The sequence below is a fragment of the Mesoplodon mirus genome (genome assembly GCF_964341445.2).
Source record: "Mesoplodon mirus genome assembly, chromosome: 4".
NCBI lineage: Eukaryota > Metazoa > Chordata > Mammalia > Artiodactyla > Ziphiidae > Mesoplodon > Mesoplodon mirus.
Genome location: NC_138979.1, coordinates 38,392,324 through 38,402,077, shown reverse-complemented (window position 1 = coordinate 38,402,077; position 9,754 = coordinate 38,392,324).

The window sequence follows — 9,754 nt, the reverse complement described above, 5'->3', positions numbered from 1 at the left end:
TGCCTTTAGTCCCAGCTCGCCCCTGAACTTGGGGACCATGACCTCCTCAGTAGCATTTTGATGCTATTGCACTTTACTGAATGTCCCAGGGCAGCTGTCCTCTTCACTGGCTGCCCTTGGTCTTAGTGGTGAACTGAGCTCTGTTTTTCCCTTGAGTGGCTAGCAGTTTCATTTCTGGTGCCCCTGGGGGGAAATGGCCACTGCTCCAAAAGCCTAGGGAAAATATCTCCTCCCAGAATACCTTCTCTCCAGCTAACATAAGGCCAGGCCAGCAGGCTGCCCCATCTCAGGCAAGGGACAGACTCTCTGCAGAGCGCCTGTCCTCCCAGGGTGATGGCAGGAGGATGGGAGCTCCCTCCCCAGGCCATTCACCCACTTTCTCCTCTCCTTGATCTACAGTTCATTCATTCAGTCAGTCAGTCAGTGAGTCATTCACTCACTCTTTCTTTGTAGTGCTGGCCTCACATCATCTGCTTATTTATCTGTCTGTGGTCTGTCCCCCTACATTCAGTCCCCAAGGGCAAGGGCCCCTAGAAGAGATTCTAGCTCAAGGTAGTTGCTTGTTAATGATTTTTCGAGTGAATGAATGCATGAATAGATGAACTCTCATTTTATTTAGCTAATCAAACATGTACTGAGCACCTACTGCATACACAATGCAGGATTAGGACCAAATAGCTGCACAAAGATGCACCCCCCCCGCCCCCCCAGGTTTAGTACTATACAAGAGGAGGCACAAGTAATTTGCCCCAGTGGTTAAAACAGAATTCAGCACTTTCCTATGCAGTTGAGAAGAGCTTGGTGGGCACCAAGGTGATCAAGGTGGGCTTCATGGAAGAGGTGAACTGATCTGGGATTTGTAGAGCAGTTAAAAGGTAGACCTTTCCCCTCTGCCCTCTGGCTTCCCTTGACTCACCCACATCCCACCAGTTGATTCCAGGCCACCTCCCTGTCCTGGCCCAGTATTTCCTCTTGCCACCAGCAGGCTGGGATTCTAGGCTTCTCCTCTGAGACCAGGGTTCAAGAAACCGGCTGCTCAGGTCTGTTGGGCCAGGCAGGCGTTTACCACAAAAGCCAGCCACTTCCTCCTAAAACGTGAGTGCCTTGACAAGTAGGGAGGATGAGTGGGGATTGCCGGGACAGGATGGTTTCCTCCCAGCCAAAAAGAGGCAGGGCATGGCAGCCACGGGGGCAGGCATGAGGGGGGTTGTGGTTTGGGGGCAAAGGTGATTCTGAACTGCCCTGGGAAGCAGTTCTGGCCACACCCCGTTCCCTTCATCTCCTCAGAGCCACAGAGAATGCCACCTCCCCACGCTCATGAGGTGGTCTCCAATGTGGCTGGCCTGCGGGACAAGGGGAGAGGATGCAGGCTTCTGCAGAATTCTCTCCCCTGTGACAACCTGTGGGATCAAAAATGAGGTCACAGATAGTGGGACACGGGACATCTTGTGCTCCCTGGTGGGCTGCTCTGAGAGGGTCACAATATTCTATCTGTGCTATTCCTACCAAAAACATACACACTGAAGTTAATCATGTGCAAGCAGCAGACAATCCCCAATTGAGGGACATTCTGCAAAACAACTGGCCTGCATTCCTTAAAAAAAATGTAGGTGTCTCGGATGACCAACAACAAAAAAGAGAGAACTAGGTTAAAAAGACATGACAGCTGCATGTGGTGCTTTGATTGATCGTTGATTGGCTCCTGGATCAAAACAAACAAACAAAAAGAACCCTGTAAAAAACCACTATTGGGACAACTGGGGAAATCTAAACAAGAACCACGGTTAGATAAGGGACTTATCAGCGTCAAGTGTTTTGAGTATGATCATTGTAGTGTGGTTGTATAGGACAGTGTCCTTGTTCTGAGAGTACGCCTGGTGAAGCATTTTGAGGTGAAATGTCATGGTGTCAACTCTCAAATGGTTCTGAAAAAAAATGTGTGTGTGTGTGTGTGTGTGCGTGTGTGTGATGAAGCAAAAGTGGTGAATACAGGTGAGGGGTACATGTATGTTCATTGCACCATTCTTGCAACTCTTCTGTAGGTTTGAAAATTCGTAAACAAAAAGTTTGGAGAAAATCCCTTGTGGAGCTGTCACTGGGAGCCTCCGATATCTGCTAGGAAAAATCAGCTTCCCCAAGGCCTGGGGCAGAAACCACAGAGTTATAGGCTCAAGGAGAGTCCCACCCACACACTCTGCCCAATTACAGTTCAAACTTTGCATGACCCACTGGGCTCCCTGTGTTCCGTACAGCACAGGGGCCAGCATGTACCAGGGACTCAGCACTTACTCAGGACCTACCCCACGCCAGGCCCTGTACTGGGCACCAAGACATCAAGCCCCTGCTTCTTTCAGTGTGCACAGTTCATGGAGGGGTCAGCTCATGCCACTGCAGAGTATGTTCTGGGTACAGGAGTCCAAAAACACACAAATCAAAATGCAGGGGTCTCAGGGAAGACAGAAGCAGAGATTAGCAACAGCAGCAGCCTCTGTAAACTGGGCGGTCCTAGGAGCCACGCACAGAGCTGGGCCTTCTCTGGACAACACTGTGTCTCCTCTTCACGATGGCTGACCATGCAGGAGGGATTTTTTTTTTTTTTTAACAAGGTGGAGACTCTGGCTCAGAGAGGTCACATCACTTGTCTAAAGTCACACAGCTAGAGGATGGCAGATCTGGAAAAGGAGGTGACGTGATCTCAGTCATGAAGAGGTTTGACAAACTGACTTATTTTTGGTTTTGGTTTTGTTTTTGGTTGCACCGTGCAGCATGTAGGATCTTAGTTCCCCGACCAGGGATCGAACCCATGCCCCCTGCAGTAGAAGTACGGAGTCTTAACCACTGGACCGCCAGGGAAGTCCCCCCAAACTTAGTTTGTTGTATGCCAGGCATGAAGGGACTGTTTGAGTGAAGATGTGGAGGGAGGAAAGTGTGGGCAGGGTTTCTCAGCTTTAGCACTAGTGACATTTGGGGCCAAATAAATCTCTGTTGTGCGTCTGTCCTGTGCGCTGCAGGATGTGTAGCAGCATCCCTGGCCTCTACCCACTGTATGCCAGTAGCCAGTAGCACCCTCCACCCCTCGTTGAAACAACTAAAAATGTCTCCAGACGTTGGCAGACGTTTGTCTGGGGGCAAGATCCCTGCCGCTGAGAGCCACTGGGGTAAAGCAACTGCATCCTGCCCTAAGCTGAAGGGCAACTCTTGGCCTAGCTCTGCTCCTGGCTGGAGGGCTGTGCCTGCTCTCTCCTGAGGTGGGCAGGCGGACAAACCCTGGCATGAACTCTACACTATCTCTGCGGCTGCACCCGGCTTCTCCTCCCACACTGTCCTCGCCTCCATTTCTGCCTTGACAGCTCTTCTTGGAGAGCCCAGTGAGCGGCAGCCCCCTGGGCCAGCTGAGAGTGGCCAGAGACAGGCCAGGCCCTGATCCTCACTTGCAGGGCCTAGGAAGGTCACCCCTTCCAGTGCCTCAGTGTCCCCACTTGTAATGCAGAGACAAACACAACTGCTTTGAGGAATCCCAGTGGATCACTGCTGTGGCCTCAGGGTTCCTGGCCAGGCCTGAATTCCAGACAGTGAGTGACAAAGGGGGGGCTCTTGCGCAGGGATCGTCCCCTCCACACCCACACAGGGCAGAGTTCTCTCTGCAGCCCAGATGGAAATGTTGTCCTTCAGACTTAAAAAGTCCCTGAGACCTTGGACAGTCAGGTCTCTAGGAATTCTCCGTTAACAAATAAAGTACAGTCAGTAAGCAGTGGTATGGCCAAACTAGAGCGCCCCTCCACTGCAGCTGACCTGGACGCCCTGGCTTCCCCCAAGCCAGCCACTGTGTACTGTGTGTTATTTTGCCAGCTGCTGCATTAGCCTTTAAAAGTATTTGGAGACTTGGGCCTCCCTGGTGGCGCAGTGGTTGAGAGTCCGCCTGCCGATGCAGGGAACACGGGTTCGTGCCCCGGTCCGGGAGGATCCCATATGCCGCGGAGCGGCTGGGCCCGTGAGCCATGGCCGCTGGGCCTGCGCGTCCGGAGCCTGTGCTCCGCAGCGGGAGAGGCCACAACAGTGAGAGGCCCGCATACCGCAAAAAGAAAAAAAAAAAAAAAAAAAAAAAAAGTATTTGGAGACTTAAGATGAACTACATTTCTTGCAAAGTATATTCCTTTCTGTATCACAGAAATTATTTTATGGAAATGTTCGCACTTCTGTACCAATGTTGAGTAAAATTAAAAATTAAAAAAAAAAAAAAAAAGGATAACACTCTCCTAATGAAGAACCTCCAGGAACCTCCTCCCCACCTCCCATCTGCCACCCCCCTCTGCTATACCGGCCATTAGATATTCTGGCTATTTCCTCTTCACTCCCTCCACCATTCAACATTTATTGCAAACCTACTATGAGCCAGGTCCTATGCTAGGTGCTGCCCTCAATGTGTTCCTGGGTCTGTAGGAACTAAAGAGACAACCAAACATCAAAGATTCACGTAGCACAGCAGTTGTAAAGGTAGAGGCCTGTACAGAGTCCCCTGGGGGCACTATGGAGGTAGGAAAGGTCTACCTGTGGAGGAGTCTCAGAGGACTGGGTCTTGAAGGATAAGTGGAAGATCGTAGTGAAGGACAAAGGGGGAAGGGAATTCCCGGAAGAAGGACCAGCATGTGCAAAATCAGAGCTCATCCATAGGATGTGGAGAGAAAATGTTAGAACTTGTATTTATATTAAGTTCTAGTCTCATGCTTTTTTATTTTCTATTTTATAGACATATTAACATAGTGATACATATATGGTGGTGGTTGTTGTTGTTGTTTTTGGCTGTGCTGCAAGGCTTGTGAGATCTCAGTTCCCCAAACCAGGGACTGAACCTGGGCCACAGCAGTGAAAGCCAGGAATCTTAACCACTAAGCCACCAGGGAACCCTCCTGGTTTATTTTTTAATATATGTATTTTGAGGCCCACCCCTCTCACAATTTCTACTGATGCATGATCAAAACTGTTGCCAAGGCTGGCTTTAGACATGTTGTGTTTGAAGGGCCTGTGAATGTCCAAGAGGTAATGTCTAGGCTTGGAGCTAGATAAGGGTGTGGGTTAGGGAGACAGCCTTGGGTGCTGGGGGTGAGGAAGGCAGAGGGGTTTAGATTGTGTGTTTACAGAGACAAGGCAGGGTGGAGGAAGGAGCAAGTGGTTCTTAGCCTGGCTGAATCTGGGGAGCTTTTAAAAAGCACTCACTCCCAGCTCCTTTGATTTAATGGGCCTGGAGTGAAGCCCAGTCATCATCTTCTTTTAAACTCCGCAAGTGATTCCAATTGCAACCAGAGTCGAGAACCACTGCCCTAGATCAGTGTTCTTTAAATTTTCATGCTGTGTATCCCCTAAAAGAATTTTGGAAAACTACATACTTTCATATTTTTACGTTGACATCTAAATTTTTTATCATAATTTTAATAGCTGTAAAAATATAATTTCCTGCATGTTGTATATATTTTCTCCAGAACCTCAGGGTTGCAGATTTGGTTTATTTAATTTATGGGAAATGTCTGCCATATAAGCTAATTGGCAAAGCCAGAATTCATCGTCAAGTCGGTCAGCCCAATCAGACTTACTGTCAAAAGAAAATCTGCAAAAAAAAAAACAAAAAAAACAAAAACAAAAACAAAAGAAAATCTGGATTCATTTTTCAATTCAAGTAAATGTGTTAATACATAGCCTCGTGACAACCATCTCACTTTCATATTCTAGTTCTAAGCTAAATAGTGCACAGAGCCTTGTCACCTAGAATTTGTCCCTTAGATGGAATAAGATGCTGCCCCTTCCACATTTATAGCCAAAGCTCTCTGTGCTTTGTTGAGGGGGATCTCTCCCTCAGAAGTGTGCACTCTCTAATTGCTCCTTTGTTTGGGTCTGTAGTGGTCTGCACTTGTCTAAATGATGGACCATGGTCCAACTGAGATTGAGTGAAAAGTAAGCCTTACTTGGAAAGGTAAGTGAAGTGGAAAAGGACAACTGGCTTGATGTTTGACTGCAGAAGCAAATAGATTCATTTTAGAAAAAGAGGACAGAGAGAAGTTGAGGATCTGGAAGTTAATACCTCTGAAGTTGTTCATGATACATCCATACATATGGTAACTTGACTTACAATAAAGACACCTATGTAATTCTGGGGAGGAACCAATGCTGTTTTCTCTGCATACTCATAAGGGAAAAAAATCAGCTCTGACCCCTTCCCCCACCATACACATTAACTCAACATGGATCATAACCTAAATGTGAAACTAAACTAATAAAACCCTTGGAAGAAAACATGGGAGGAGATCTTCATGATAAGGCAAAGATCTTTTAAGTAGGACATAAAAGGCACTTACTAGAATTTTTTCTAATTGGTAAATTGAACTTCATTAAAATAAAAACCTCTGCTTATGAAAAGATGTCATTAAGAGAGTGAGAGGGCAAGAGAAGATTTTCACAGTACATATCTCTGACAAAGGACTCATGTCCTGAATATATAAAGATCTCTTCAAATCAATAAGAAAAGGACAGCCAAACCAACAAAACTTTGGGCAAAAGACTTGAAAAAGAGGCTATTGAAAGTGCCAGTAAGCATATGAAAAGACACTCAACACCATTAGTCATTAGGGAAATGCAAAATAAAACCTCAATTAGATTCTGTGATACTCTCATCAGAATGGTTAAAATTTAAAAGACCAGCAGCACAAAGAGTTGTCAAGGATATGGAGCAGCTGGAGCTCTCATACATTGCTAGTGGGAGAATAAATTGGTAAAAACCATATATACCCCTACCCTATGTCCCAGAAATTCCACTCCTAGCCATATAACCAAGGTGAGATAGTAGCTGCAGTTCAATCAGTGTGCAGGCAATAAGGGGATATGATGTTGTAGAAAATTTAGGACAGTGATAAAAACGACTAAAAGTCAATCTGCTTTATTGTCACCATGTACCAGGACCAGAAATTCTAAACAGTGTCAGTTATAAAATATCCTTCCCCCTAGAACATCTTTTCTTGGTCTAAGTTCTAAACAATTGCTGCAATTACCATTGAGTTAAATATATATATATATATATATATATATATATATATATATATATATATATATATATATATATGCTTCAAATTAGCACATTTATAGTACCTACCCTTTCTTCTTTTTGGCTGTGTTGGGTCTTCGTTGCTGCGCCCAGGCTTTCTCTATTTGCTGTGAGCGGGGGCTACTCTTCGTTGTGGTGCATGGGCTTCTCATTGCGGTGGATTCTCTTGTTGCAGAGCATGGGCTCTAGGTGTGCGGGCTTCAGTAGCTGTGGCTTGCGGGCTCTCGAGTGCAGGCTCAGTAGTTGTGGCGCATGAGCTTAGTTGCTCTGTGGCACGTGGGATCTTCCCAGACCAGGGATTGAACCCGTGTCCCCTGCAGTGGCAGGTGGATTCTTAACAACTGCGCCAATAGGGAAGTCCCTATAGTACTTATCCTTTAATAAGCATTGCATTGTACATGGAAGTTAATTTGGAGAATGTCCAGATACACACTTGGCCCTCAACACACATGAATTCTCTGTGTTTATTTATTTAGTGAGGTTTTTATTGTGGTAAAATATAAATACTCTAACATTTATCATTAAAAAATTATTTATTTATTTGGTTGCCCTGGGTCTTAGTTGTGGCAGGCAGGCTCCTTAGTTGTGGCTTGCCGGCTCCTTAATTGCAGCACATGGGCTCCTAAGTTGTGGCATGTGAACTCCTAGATGCAGCATGCAGGGATCTAGTTCCCTGATCAGAGATCAAACCCAGGCCCCCTGCATTGGGAGTGTGGAGTCTTAACCACTGCACCACCAGGGAAGTCCCTAAAATTTGCCATTTTAACCATGTTTAAATGTACAATCCAGTGACATTAATTACATACACGATTTTGTGCAACCATCACCACCACCCATCCGCAGAACTTTTTCATCTTCCCAAACTGAAACTCTATTAAACATTAATTTTCCATTACAACCTTCCCCTATCTCTTGGTAACCTCTAATATACTTTCTGTCTCTATGGATTTGCCTATTCTAGGTACCTTATGTAAGTGGAATCATATAGTATTTGTCCTTTTATGTCTGACTTATTTCACTTAGCATAATGTTTTCAAGGTTCATCCATGTTGTCTCATTTATGAGAACTTCATTCCTTTTTATGGCTGTATAATGTTCCATTGTACCTGTATTTATTTTGAGAGTAATTTCCTAAAGATTCAGAATCATTCAAGCTTTTTCAAGTCATAGTTCCTCTCTCCATTCCCCGTGGTATTACATATTCCTGCACCTAACCATATATTTGAAATAAATAACGGTAGCACAATGATTTTAAAGACAAAGAAGCAGAACTTAAGTTAATTTAATTCTATCACTTTATGTGATTATTGGCTTTCTTTTTTTTCTTTTGGCTGGGCCGAGCAGCTTGTGGGATCTTAGTTCCCTGACCAGGGATCGAACCCAGGCCCTGTGAATGAAAGTGCCAAGTCTTAACCACTGGACTGCCAGGGAATCCCCTATTGGCATTTCTGTGTTTAAAATTTAGTACAGTAAAACAGTATAAACTGGTATATGGTTTTTGCCTCCTTTAGAAAAAGTTAACATACTTAAAAAATATTAATCCTTTTTGGGGGGTTATGGTAATGTTTATTTTATTCTTAATTATTTTACTGGTGTGATGACATACACATGAAGTTCAATAAAATTAAAATGTCATTTTCTGTGTTGTTTTTCTTGTCATCATTATTATTATTATCAATTTCATTATTATTGCTAAAAATAATTTTGTTGTATAGAGAACTGGAAGCATTAAAAATATCCATTCCAAGTGTCCAATATTCTAGGTATGCCACTGGATATACTAAAGAAAAATGAATGAGTATGTCCACCAAAAAATATGTATTATACAGAATGTTCATAGCAGCTTTGCTCATAAAAACCTCGAACTGTAAATAACTCAAATGTCCATCACTTAGATAATGGATAAATTGTGGATTATTCGCACAATGGAATACTACATAGAAATTTTAAAAGAACTAACTACATATACATGCAACCATACAGATGTCTCTCACAAACATAAACGAAAGAAGCCAGGCACAAAAGACTCCATTTCTATAAAGTTCAAGGACAGGCAAAATTAACTGATGGTGAAAGAAGTCAGGAATATGGTTACCTTGGGGAGGGGGTGGCAGTTATTGACTGGGGATGGCAGATACCTAGACGTATATACTTATAAAAATTTATCAAGCTTTACACCTGTGATCAATGCATTTCACTATATGTAAATTATTCTTCAATACAGAAGAAAAAAAATGTTAGCTCCAAAAGTTCAGGGATTTTTGTCTGTTTTGCTCAACTCTATCCTCAGAGATTAGAACAGAGCCTGACACATGGCAGCACACAGTAAGCACTGAATGAACTTAAGACTGGTCTTATTACACCATCATGTAAGTCTTGCAAGGTTACATTTACTTGTCTATCTCCCCCAGTGGATTTCTGGCCTTGGGGATCAGGGACCTGGTGGAGTGAGGCTGTGCCTGGGATTAGGGTGGTTTGACGATCTGGGTACCTTTTTTTCCTCCAATACCCTTTACGGGAAGGTCGGTTGGGCTCTGAAACTGGAGAGCATTCAGGATGTGCTCCAAGGACTTTGAGATGGACCATCAGTGATAATGGAATAAAGGAAAGAGAGAAATAGAGACATCTGTAGCTACACTGACCCCAACATCCTTCGTATCCCCC